Source organism: Micropterus salmoides, unplaced genomic scaffold, assembly GCF_014851395.1.
Source record: "Micropterus salmoides isolate LMB-PRFRI ecotype aquatic unplaced genomic scaffold, ASM1485139v1 Ms_hic_scaffold_13, whole genome shotgun sequence".
Lineage (NCBI taxonomy): Eukaryota > Metazoa > Chordata > Actinopteri > Centrarchiformes > Centrarchidae > Micropterus > Micropterus salmoides.
The window spans coordinates 19,659,580-19,671,693 of record NW_024040374.1 but is presented as its reverse complement, the minus strand read 5'-3'; the positions used below and the strand labels follow the sequence as shown (position 1 = coordinate 19,671,693).

General features: G+C 41.6%; 1 protein-coding gene and 1 long non-coding RNA gene across 5 annotated transcripts in view; one reads left to right on the top strand and one right to left on the bottom strand.

The window, feature by feature from the left end:
* LOC119900787 overlaps positions 1 to 12,114 on the bottom strand; it is a 125,499-nt gene that overhangs the window by 8,633 nt on the left and 104,752 nt on the right. For all 3 annotated transcript variants that reach the window (XR_005444102.1, XR_005444100.1, XR_005444101.1), the window contains one exon: positions 5,668 to 5,799. This is a non-coding gene — a long non-coding RNA (uncharacterized LOC119900787). The remainder of the gene's footprint in view (positions 1 to 5,667; positions 5,800 to 12,114) is intronic.
* Positions 1 to 12,114, top strand: part of trabd2b (TraB domain containing 2B) — a 67,639-nt gene that overhangs the window by 17,407 nt on the left and 38,118 nt on the right. The window lies entirely within an intron of this gene.

The following is a 12,114-nucleotide window of genomic DNA, read 5'->3' as shown; positions in this document are numbered from 1 at the left end:
ACAAATCCCATGTTTTTGACAGATTTTTCTGCTGTTGATTTTCTCAGGTAATAGTGTCAACGCCTCAGGCGTCTGACAGAAGCCTGACGGATAGACGGTGCAGGCATGCGTGCCATTGTTGACAGCCAAAAGCTAGATCTTTGTGAAAAGCGGAGAGCGAGTGAGTACTGGAATGGAAACACAAGTCTATTTTATCAGCTTGCCAAAATGCAAAGGGTGCATGAGAGACACAGAGAAGGAGAGAAGGAGAGACGGAGAGAGAGAGAGAGAGGCCAGGCCACCTCAAAGCCTCTGTAGTCAGCTCTAGTGACGGCCAACCCAAGCACTTGAGAGCAGTGTGAATGGCTTTTTAATGCCTGCTAACAGCCGGGGTATTTAGTGGGATGGGGGGATTGATGAAGGGATATGGTGAAGGATGGGAGGGACGGAGAAAGGATGAGTGTGACGACAGCGTTTGGATGTGAGGTCCCAGCTGACCACTACTGCAGCAAGGCCGCTCTCGCTACAGGATCTACGGCTGCCGGACTTAAGAACAGTCTGGGTTTCATGCTATTAGTGATTTTTAAAGCTGTGGTCTCTTCTCTGTCTCCAACCTCATTTATCTTGGTCGTGTCTCAGTATTTTTCTTGAGGTCTTGTTATTTTGCCTGAGACTGACACAAATGAATTCTCAATTATGTGGCAATCACAGGCATAATTGCCTTTATTGCTCTGTTATCTATAGATGAATGTCCAGCTGGCTACTGATTATACACTCACTCAAATTAGATTTATATGCTGTTGAGAAATTCTGTCCAATACAAGTATAATACAAAGTCCAATATACTACCAATAACAATCCTGACAAATTTGCACCCGATTGTGGCAATAATCAAAAGGAAGGCATTGGCTTGTCTTCGAACTGCCTTGGACTTGACTTTTGTTTTGTCTTGGCCTTGACAAAGTTGATCGTGACTTAGTGCTGATTTACATTTTCCTACAGCTGCCTCAAGACACAAAAACGTCCAGCACAATAGCTCTGCCTGAAACCTAATAAGCCTGTAAATATGTCTGGATGTTAAAGAAAGGCGTAGGAGTGAAACAAAATTACTTTCATTGTTTTGTCTTTTGACAGCTTCTGGAGGATTCAGTACATGTGATAAGACTCTAAACTGTGAACATCAGTGATTTGGAAGAGCAAATCTTTACATGAAACACTGTATGCGTTTGTCTGTTTCTCCACATTAGGCTATTTGTGTACAAATGTTGAGTCTCCCAGCAAGAAACATTTATTGCATTATAAAAAGACATGACCTCTGACCTTGACTAATAGGTTTTTGTAATAAAAAATGGCATGTTAGCTCTATAAATAGTACAGAACATAATTTGTGTGTTCTGTCACACGCTGCATGTAATGGATTCATTTTGCACTGCATTGCCAAAGAGGCAAGTTAAGCCAAATAAAAAGAATCTATTACTGCTGTTGAAGAAATCAAATTTGCGTGTCCAAAAGGTTTCAATACATAAGTACTCACTCCTTGACTATACAACAAAGAATTTTGTAAATCATTTCATTGGCCTTGGTGTCATAAAACTCAGCATATGTAATGAATATCTATGTACTGTATCAGTCCAAATAAAAAAGTCCTCAGAGAGCAAGAATCCATTTTTATCATGTTTATTTCAGAGGAGGAATACTGATGTAAGAAACTGGTCAGGTCATATATAAACCACATAAACTTCACTATCTTACTTCAGCCTGGCTGCTGTTTACACAAAACGGCCCCCGAATAAAACAAAAGCTGGAAGGCTCCCTGGAAAGCATGGGAAGGGAAGATGAGAATCATGAGGAGGGGAAAGAGAAAGGAAAAAAATACAGGAGGTGGTGAAAGAGGACATAGAAAAGCAAACCGAGAAATTAAAAAGTGCTCTTTCATTTTGATTTCATTTTTCAAAGAGAGTTAAACAAAGAGTCCTGTAGCTTCTCTTTGACTTTTTCCATCTGCAGTGTCGGACAGTATGAGGTAAACTGTAAAACTCACTCAGGAGGATTTATTTTTGTAATTTTACTTCTTCATGTATCTATAAAAGATCTATTGTCTATTTAATTATTTTTGAAGTATTGACTTTCTATACTTGTGTATGGTAGGGAGGACTCACTCTGGGCATTGATATAAACCATCCCCAAAGCCTGGCAAGAAAATTAGCTCTAATTTATCATGAAAAGTTTGCTAGGAATACACCACATCAAGTAATTCATTATGCATAAATAGAACTCTTAGATTTACTGAAAAAAGCAGAACCTATATGCAAGACAAACATTTCTGTCCTCATCCCTTCCCTATAAAAGCTGAACCCCCAATTCCAACAAACTGTTGAACCCTGTGGCACCAAATGTAGCATTTAAGCTGCTCCTCCTCACACCTCACCTACTCCCACACCCCAACCACACTACTCTGGGACAGACGGATTATTTGTCAAAAACATCAGCAGGTTCTATGAGGAGGGGGGGAAAGAATTCAGAAAGTTTGAAGTCTGGTTTAAGTCTGCAAGATGTTCCAGGAATTCCATCCGTCTTCACTTGGGCTAACCTGGGATGGACTGCAGAGAATGGAGGATTTTCTGGTTGGGAGGGCGCCAAAGTTTAGAGAAATTTTCAGGCATGTCTGTTGAAATGGTGGGCATTCCCCTCCACTTCAAGCAATTTTCTCACTCTTCAAAAAAAAAAATGCTTATCTTGGATTGGTTGCAGTCGTCAGCGCACAAATGATTATGGATGAAATCATTTTGAAGGATGTCTGGTTTGGGCTCAGCTTTTCTGGGGCAGCCCTGCCCACCCAGGAGGACCTGCTGGATCTGGCTCTTGTAAAAAGCAACTCTGTTCCACTTTCTCTCCCAGAGAAACACAAATAAATTCCTTTTAATCAGCCATGGGTTCTTCGGGGGCTCATTTGGAAGGAATGTAATTGAAACTTAAGGTAAAGTTATTCATAAGGTAAATGTGCTTTGGTAAGCTTGATTTCTCTCTCCCGCAGCTGGCCTTTGATATACCCGAGGGTGATTCTCGCAGCAGTATGACGAAGACACAATTATTTGAGGCGGCATGGAAGTGGGCTTTGAAACTGTTTAGGAATACTCTGTGAATTGTAAAACCTATGCAGCACAGGAGATATTTCAACAAATGATTAAATTCAAACTCTCCGATATCATGAGAGGGCCTTGGCTCTCACTTCCTGTCTGTCTTCTCTTCTTGTTCGCTGCTTTCTGGAATGTTGAGGGGAAAAGGTCCTGAGTTCAGCTCCTCTGAAAGGGGATCCAAACCGCGTGCTAACGAGAATGCCAAGCCTAACAGGGACTGACAGCTCATCGCACTGAGAACTGGCTGTGTGTATATACTGTATATGTGTGTGTGAGGGTTGGGGGTTGGTGTCGGAGCGTGCCAAATATCTGTGTGCATTTATTATGAGAAGGCAAACATCCCTGGTGAAGCTTAATAACTCACTTCTTTTTTCACACGCATGCATGCAGGAATGCACCCACATAAACACACGTGATGATGAGCGTTAAATTGCACACAAACATGCACAATCACACAAACACACAATCCACGTGCATCAATCAGTCTGCAATAATAATCTAGAGGGTGTGCGTCTCCCCCCATCTGCACCTAACTCGTTCATGGCCGTAACCACCAGCTTTCTCCGCTGTGTCTATCAGAGCCCAGATGAAAAGCAGATGGGTCAGAGGATAGTGAGAGAGATGGAAAGAAAGACACGAAGAGGAATAACATGGGTGTAAAGTCAGATGAAGGATAAGGGGCCAGAGTTAGACAGGAGAGACGGGAAAGTGCTCAAGAGAAATTGCCCAGGGAGAAAGAGAGGGAGGAGGCAAAGAGGTCACATAGGACAGAGAGAGAGAGCTAAAGGGAAAGTGAGAGAGACAGACAGAGAGCAAGAGGGAGATAAAGGCAGCCGAGGGGTCAGGCCGGGAGCGAGGGAACAGTCAGCCATTTTCAGATGAAAGGAATCCAACCAATCCCCTCAATGATAAACATGTGTCTGTGTCACCCATCCCAGGACTCTCTGCTCTGTGTGTGCATGTGTGTGTCTTAGTGTGTGTGTGTCTGCTTGTTCACTGTCACAGACACTCTTGACTCCCGACACTGACAATGCCGATGATTATATACACCTACACACACACGTCTTCCACCATTTTGGCAACAGCAGGGGAAACAACTGGCACGGGCCATCACACCCTCAACACAACATTATAGCCACATAACTAAGCAACGCATATCCTCTTCCTCTCTACTCCTCTTTTCTCCTTCAGTCCTGTCTTCACCTGTCGCCTAACTTGCTGCTCACTTACAACCCAAGGAAGTAGACAAAATAACTTCCTTGCCTCGTGAAATAGGAGACAGAAGTAACAAAATTTTGCAGCTTGAAGGACACTGCTTATACGATAAAAGCCTTCTTATTTGGACTTGGCGCTACCAAGATGGTTTGCAGTTGGTCCATTTTTTACAAGGCATCTGTGGCCTAGATGTATATACAATTACCACGTAACTACAACATCCATGTTTGGAATCTGAATAGGTTGCTTTGTTGCATGTCATCCCCATTTTCTTTCCCCACATTTCCTGTCTATCACTTTACATTATACTGCATTTCCAGTCCTATATTCTGTGACTCCTGTATGGCAGCTTTGCATGATTCAAAAGTTCAAAAAAATCATTTTCTATCTTACTGATTCTTCGTGTGGGCTTCATTTCAGCCTCTGTCTGAAACAAGCTGTACATACGCCTGTCTCTTTAAGTCGTCCCCCCAAAGCCCACTGTCTTCTGATTGGCTAAGACCTGAAGCATGTTACCAGACCGACTGCATAGCTGTGCGGAACAAATGACCATTTATAGAATACCGGCTCTGTGTAGCTCCATGTGTCATCAAACGGAGCCTTAGTAGAAAAAGCTGTTCAGAACAGGAGAAAATCTGAGGTTTTCGCTCACAGGGATTTCTTTTAAATACTTTAAGCTCATTACTTGAAGATTTGGCCATGTTTAACATCATCCAACATTGTAACATTGTAGATAAGTCATAGATTAATAGCATAATAGGTTTCTTTTAAATAAATATGCAGGGTTTTTTGGCAAATGTTAAACTTGTAGAGTATCTTTCTAGTATTCCACTCAAAGCACATTCTCTCCATTCACACACACACACACACACACACACAAACACAAACACACACACACCAATGGCACAGCCAGTAAATGGATGTGTAGATAGTAGACAGATTATTTTGCCTCTTTGGAGTTGTCTTACTTGGCCCACACTGCTTTAGAAACTCACAACATCACAACAACAGAACAGTTTGGATTTCTAGACTTCCTTAATAGAACAATTGCAACAGGTATTCAACCTAACATGACTCACTTTCGAATGAGTGTTTGATGTTGATATCAAGAAACTTTTAGTTTTACACTACATTATTTTGTCTCACTTATGGACTTTCCCTTCCATTTCCTCTACTCCTCTCCTCACCAGTCTTCTTCACTTCCCTCCCCTCCACTCCTCATCTGATTCAGGGATCTTTGCAGTAAAAGTTGAGGTCCCCTCACTGCACCCTCTCACCCCCAGAGACGGACGGTGGTTGAGAGAAGGCCTCTGTGGCTCTCTGTTGACTCACCCACCTTCTTGGAGTGTTGCCATGGCCACTGCCAGCCTGGCCTGAAATGAACCAGGTGGGGGTGTTGATGGGGGTGGGGGTACAGACACAGAAAGCAGGGGCTCAGCGAGAACTGGAAATGAGGAGAGATGGTGACCTGAGGTAAAGGGAAGAAAGAAGAGAAACAGGGAGAGGGAGAGTTTTGTTTTGGCGGGGTAAACATTCTCAAGCTTGTTCCTGTTGTTCATAATTAACGTCAGTTTGTTTCTGTTGGCTTTTTAGAAATCTTTTATGTGTTTGTATGTGTATGCATGCCAGTATGTGTGTGTGTCTGATTGTGTGTTACTTCCTTCATGGTATTTTCACAACAATGGCTGTGGTGGACAGGGTATTTATTTGTGAGAGCTGCAGAGTACAATCGTTCTTTTCCATTCTTGTGTTGTAACCATGAACTGTATAAGGCATCTGTCAGCAAGCTCCTCTGTGTGTGTGTGTGTGTGTGTGTGTGTGTGTGGAGCCATTGAAACCACGGCTACTCACCCGTAACCACACACTGACGATTGGGTCACTGGCACACACTCATGCATGCAGGAGAACACATAAATGCTCACTGTCACTCACACACACACACACACACACGGGGACTGTGGCACTGCTTGATGTGGCTCCAGTCGACGTTGACAGATATTGTTTTCAGTGACCCTCAAGTCGATAACATCATATCTCTGTGTGTCTGTTTGTTTATGACATGTAATATTTTATGTAACACACAGGAGCCTCAGCCTTGACTTTATCACTTAATTACTGTCAAAGAAGACGTGTAGCTGGTACTAAACCATCAATGATCTAGTAAAATCCCAGTGTTAATTAAGATAGGCTTTGGCCCTGCAGGGAGTGTGGTGAGATGGAAAAGTGAGAGCTTGATGTGGAAAAAAAAAAAAAGCCCACCAGTTATTCACATATAAATAGCCAAGGGCTTAGTGAAGCAATTTTTGTTTTCAGCCATGCACAAAGCTTAGGTTCAGACCAAAAGTTTGGTGAATCACTGGTCTATTTATTAGCTCAGAACATAGAAGGCATAACGTCTCTGTGTAATAACAACTAAATAAAAAGCTCTGGAAACTCACAGCAGCTTCGATATGAAACAGTTTCCTCTGTGGTGAGACTTTGGCCTATTAAGCTGAGGTGTTTGTTGTGTGTGTATGCACACATGTGGATGGGAGACTGTGTGAATGTGTTTGTGTGTCTGTGGCTCCAGGGCCAGTTCAGGCAGATAATTGGCTTGAACTGGCAGTGATCACAAGAGGGATAACACTAAGGTTAGGCCAGGGTTACAAAGAAGTTGTGGATGCGTTTCAGTGTGTGTGTGCATATGGAGGCTGTGTGTTATAGATGCACATGTTCAGTAACTTCCATCCAAACAGCTGTTCAGTGTAAAATTGGCTTTTGAACTGCACCTTCAGTTCTTAATCAATGTTTTCCTACAACACAAACCAAGCTTGAGTTTTCTGACTCAGTCCACATGTTGAGTAAACTTGTAAGCTTGCACTCTTGGTTTAACTGTAAAGTTAAAGTAAAAGTGAACTTTTTCCCATCAAAATAAGTAAACTTAGACTCTCAAATTTGCACTGTTGACAAACAGCAAGCCATCTTGACAGTGCTTACCTCTGAGGAGACAGAGAGGTGGAGGGTCCAAAATGGAGAAAGCTTATTCACTGGGTTGCACCATTTACATTGATTAAACCTCCTGTGTCGAAGTATAGGCTAAACTCTTCCACCAAAGAGGAATGGTTAGCAGACAGTTATTAGACAGGAGTCAATGGTACTGTAGTGGCAACTTTAACCATGTTTTCTAAATGCCTCTAACAGGTATAAATATGTCTTTTGAATGAACTGTGTAAACCTATCGTCCTATTAACAACAGAAGTTAACAGGTGAATGAGTTTGCTAACTAACTGCTGACTGTTAACAAGCTCCTTAGCTCACTGAGCTTTATTTTCCGTTCTAACTTTATATGTACCAAAATACTGTATAAGGGTGAACAAAATTCCAGGGGGACTAAACAAATAGACAGACTCTCCAGGACCTATTGTGATGGACTAACGCTAGCCTGTGTGGCTAGTGTTAGCAGTCGGTACAGCAGATCACCAATTATATTGCTGTTCAACTTTCTGGTGTGACCAGGCATTCAGACTGAGGTCAAACATAATTATAAAAGAAACACATAAAAGTGTTTTTTTAAAGTTAAAAACTATTTATAAACAAATTTAAAAAAAGATCTTTTAAACCAAAAGTCTCTAAATAAACCTTCTATCACAGAAATCTTCTAAAGGTTCTATTCTTTGCCTTCCAGTAAAGACAAACTGCATAAATTGTAATTTTGTTTATCCAGTAGGCTACTCCTCTCGTCTGCTTTGGCATCCCCCTCTATCCGTGTGGCCTGTTTGATGATTTGCGGCCCATTTAAAGCCACAATCCTGTGATCTGTGGGTCGGGTTGACCACAAACCCTCAGCATGGCTGACCAAGTCTGCCCATGAGCCGCTGTGGGCTGCCCAAACACACACCCACCAACACACACACTGTCTCACATACAAGACATACCTAGACAGATGTATGTGCCCACATACATACGCCACCAACTCACACCAACTGTATGCACACACATACACATGCACACACTCCCAAACACTGAATTATGGGTCTTTCCCGCAGGCTGATCCCCTATGTCAGAAGCCTGTGCTGAGTTGTGGTCCAAACCCAATGTTTTCCTTAATAGAGGGTATGGGTGCTAAAACTATTAGAAGCAGCAATCATAGTCTTAATCATATTGGATTTCTTCATACCAAGCACTTTCCCTGGGAGGCTACAGCACTGAAAGCTCTGGGTGGTTGGAGGTTGGATGAATATGGAAGTGTACGGGAATGTCTGTGCCTCACAAGCAAGAAAGAAAGGGCATATGTGTTTTCTTTTTAATGGCAAATTTCATTCCAAAGGAAATATGATGTAGTCCCCAGAGGAGAAAACAAGACAAGACAGATACACATTAACACATACATACATGCATGTATGTATAGTTATACTAGTAGTATAAATCTGCGTTGATGTATATGCACACTTTTGAGTATAGTAGATGGTGGCGTTTAGCAAACTGCCGTTCAGTTATGGGGTTTCAGACAGTGAGATGCCTCAGGTCAGACTTAAAGCACGCAGTATCAGGACTTAACAGAGTCCTGATAACAATGACAGAGGTAAAGGAACAGCCAAGAATGTGACACAGCAAAATAAAACTGTTAATACAAGATTACAAGTTTAATTTATTTGTCACTTTACAATACAGAGTTATGTCACAGCTAATGTCACTGATTCATGAAGGAATAAATTCATGTGTGCATCAGACACAAAATTGAATTACCCGTTGGCGCTTTGCTAGAATTATCCCATTAACGCACACACACACACACACACACTGCGCATGCAGCAGCCAAGCAAACAAAAAGCAAGCAGAGAATGAACTCAATCACTTTCGCCCAGATCTCTCTCCGTCCACTACCATCCTCGGACTTTCTCGACTTCTTTCTCCCTCCCACTCTCCCACACACACACATGCTTACACAGACACGAATGAATCAAGGTTGTAAATAAATTAGGGAGATTGTAAAAACATTCTCTAAGCCTTGGCGTAGGCTCAAATCAACAGAGCTGAGTGCCTGAACTGCAGATTTATGAAATAATGAGAGTCCTACGAGGGCAGTTAAATGCCTCGTCTCTGATGCGACAGCCAGCACCGCTCCTACTCAAGGCCAGCTAGAGGAAGAGCTACTAATCTATGGCCAGCGTTACTGTGACTCCTCCACCACATGCCGTCAAAACTCTGCCTTCCACCTCCATACCACTGGCAGCATAGAGGAGTTATTTCCCATATCCACATATCTCCCACTTGGTGTTCCTGTCTGTTTGTTTGTCTGTTTTTCGGTCTCTATGTTGGCTTTGCTGCCTCTTTTTATGCCCTCACTCTCACACTCTCTGTGCACACACAGACACACAACTACTGTTTTCCTCCGTCTCTATTTTTTTCTGTCTCTCACACACAAACACAAGCGAGCACTTATGCACTTCCAAAATTGATTAGTTGCTCTGATGATGCAGGCAGACTCATGCTTGGGCGGATTGTAAACATGATTGATTCCTTCTCGGTTAAATGGTCGGCACAGACCTGATGTCTGCTTTAGCTGTCAGTATGAACAGGTTACGTTAATTAATTGCAGTATGGTGAGGCCAAAACTTCTGAACCACAGTAATTAAGAGTAGCACTCTGGAAGTCTCCTGGCTAATGTCCTAACTTTATAAATCTTAGTTTTTTCCCCCAGAATCCTAAGTGCTAAACACGCAAACACATCCTTATACCAACAACAAAATAGGTTGACTTTCAATTGTTCCAAAACGACATATATGACCAGTGTTGGGCAAGTTACTCAGATCAATTGTAATATATTACTCGTTACTCATTATTCCTTAAAAAAGTAATAATATTACTTTACTTATTACTGGGTGATAAAAGTAACTGGTTAAATTACTCATTGCGTTACTATATTACTTTCCAGTGTTTCCCACAGAATGTAATGTTGGGGGGTAGATATATTCTAACTTTGTGCAGCGGTGTTCATGAGAAAGAGAGGGAGCGATTTTAAATAGGCGTATGCCCAGTAACAAAAAAAAGTAAATCAATATGTGGTGGTCAGCATTGTATATTTGTTAATTTGCATAACCTATTTAACTTACTTTTTCAAAAATTGTGAATTACTGCAACTGTTGAGCATACAGCTATAACTGCGCACCAAGAATATTAGGCTGATAGTATGCGAGATTAACTGCGGCTAGATACACACACACACACACACACACAAACCCATGATCATCCATAGATTGATTTATTTGTGGGCCACCACAAATAATTCAATGTATGGTAAACACTGCTTTCACTACCACCCCCAAACATATAACGTTTCTTTTCGCCACCGGCTGAAATAAAAAAAATAGCAAGTAAATCCCGACTTTTGAAATACTGTTTTTCAGCTTCTTTCTGTAAGTTTCACGTTGCTGTGCTGCTTCAGCAGATGCTTCAATAAATGAAATATAGAATTGTTCACAGTTGAAAGCTTTTTGCTGGTCGCACAGAGTTTACAAAAGACGACAATGTTCTTTGCATCTTTGACTGTGACACAATAATGGCAGTTGCTACTTACAGCTGTGGAAAGAACGCCTTTCTCCCTCATTCTCCATTCTTCCTTTAGTTTTTGGCTGTCAGCGGACATGAACAACAAAGTCCGGTGCCGCTGACCTGCTGCACAGTCGTGCTTTCACGTTAAGGATGGCGTGTTCAGTAACACAGTAACGCAGCGTTACTTGGATTAGTCACTGTAATAATGCTACTGTTTTAGAAAAGTAATCCATTACACTACTAGTTACTGGGAAAAGTAATCATATTACAGTAACGTGTCACTGAGTAACACGTTACTGCCCAACATTGTATATGACCATTGGAAAGTAAAACAACATATATGACCATTCCCCAAAATGACATGTATTAGCTGTACCAGTCCAGGGACAATACATTACATAAGTCACATGACGTTAAACACATGGTTAACATTGTGAAACGACCGTAGTTTGGTTAGGTTTAGGCAACAAAACTACTTTGTTAGGTTTAGGAAAAGATCGTGATTTATGTTAAAATGAGTAGGTATGTATGTCATGTGACGTCAACTGTATAATGTTATTTAACATGAAACGTTAAATAAGTCAACTTATGCAAACTGTGTTGCTCATTTTGCCAGGTCACCTGACCTCTTCCTTTGCTACATTCATGCGGCCACTAGAAGTCACAGCCTAACAATAAATGTAAATATGGATATACAATACAGCCGTTTTTCTGGTGCTGTAAACACAGTATGGTATTTATGCATGTGAATGTTTGTGGGACAAACAGTGGTTTGATAGGTTATTACATTACTTTACTATCTACTCAACAGCACTAGCGACTAATAGTAGTAATTACATTAGTTGTTATGTTACTTTCAGTTACACAGCCCAGCTCTGATAAGGTGCCTTCTAACAACTCACAAGCCATCCACACTTCACATTTTCTGTATTTCACGAGGAAAAAAAACAACCTATGATCCCCTCCAGAGGCAAAATTACACACACACACACACACACACACACATAATATTACAATGGACAGAATGTCCATGTGGCTTTGAGGGTTAATCTAATTATCTAATTAATCTAATTAAGCTAATTAAGCTAGTGTTAAGTGCTGGCAAACTCTGGTAGGCAATAGTGTGTGTTTGTGTGTCCATGTCCACGCTTCATCTAAGGCAGCTTGTTCTCATCGGGCAGATGAGATTTGGACTCTGATTCCCCACAGAACGTTTTAAACTAACAGAGTAGCGTGACCCACACTTGCAGTG